Source organism: Littorina saxatilis, linkage group LG9, assembly GCF_037325665.1.
Source record: "Littorina saxatilis isolate snail1 linkage group LG9, US_GU_Lsax_2.0, whole genome shotgun sequence".
Classification (NCBI taxonomy): domain Eukaryota; kingdom Metazoa; phylum Mollusca; class Gastropoda; order Littorinimorpha; family Littorinidae; genus Littorina; species Littorina saxatilis.
In genome coordinates, this window is record NC_090253.1 from 23,665,695 (window position 1) to 23,666,459 (window position 765).

Here is a 765-nt window from a genome sequence, read left to right on the forward strand (position 1 = left end):
TTCTTGTACTTTTCTCTGAAGATTTAAAAGGTGTGTCCACTACAAAGACCATAATGTCAAAGTACTTGTGAAAGCTTTCTTTGGCCTATCATAACGTCCCATAACATAACTGTTCTTGTTTTTGGGTTCTAGATTTTGGAACATTTTCTGTTTATGATGGCTGTTTAATCCGATTATGTACATTCCCTTAGTCAACAAAAGCAATCACAATTGAGGGGAGAAAATCCCAGATTGCTGTGGGCAATGTTCATGTGACGTAAAACACCACGTGATTATTGTGGTGTCGTCATAATAACGCACGTGACAGTATGTAACAGCGTTTGGAAAAGGGAACATAAGTCGCACAAAACGTTCGAATTATGTGCTAAAAATTGTCGGTAGTGTGGTGATGGTGTTACTGTTGTTGTTGTTGTTGTTGTTGTTGTTGTTGTTGTTGTTGTTGTTGTGGTGTGTGTGCGTGTGTGTGTGTGTGTGTGTGTGTGTGTGTGTGTGTGTGTGTGTGTGCGTGTTTTACATGTTCATGCTGCTTTTTACATTTAGTCAAGTTTTGACTAAATGTTTTAACGTAGAGGGGGGAATCGAGACGAGGGTGTGGTGTATGTGTGTGTGTGGGTGTGTGTGTCTGCCTGTCTGTCTGTGCGTGTGTGTGTGTAGAGCGATTCAGACCAAACTACTTGACCGATCTTTATGAAATTTGACATGAGAGTTCCTGGGAATGATATCCCCAGAAGTTTTTTTTCTTTTTTTCGATAAATACTTTTGATG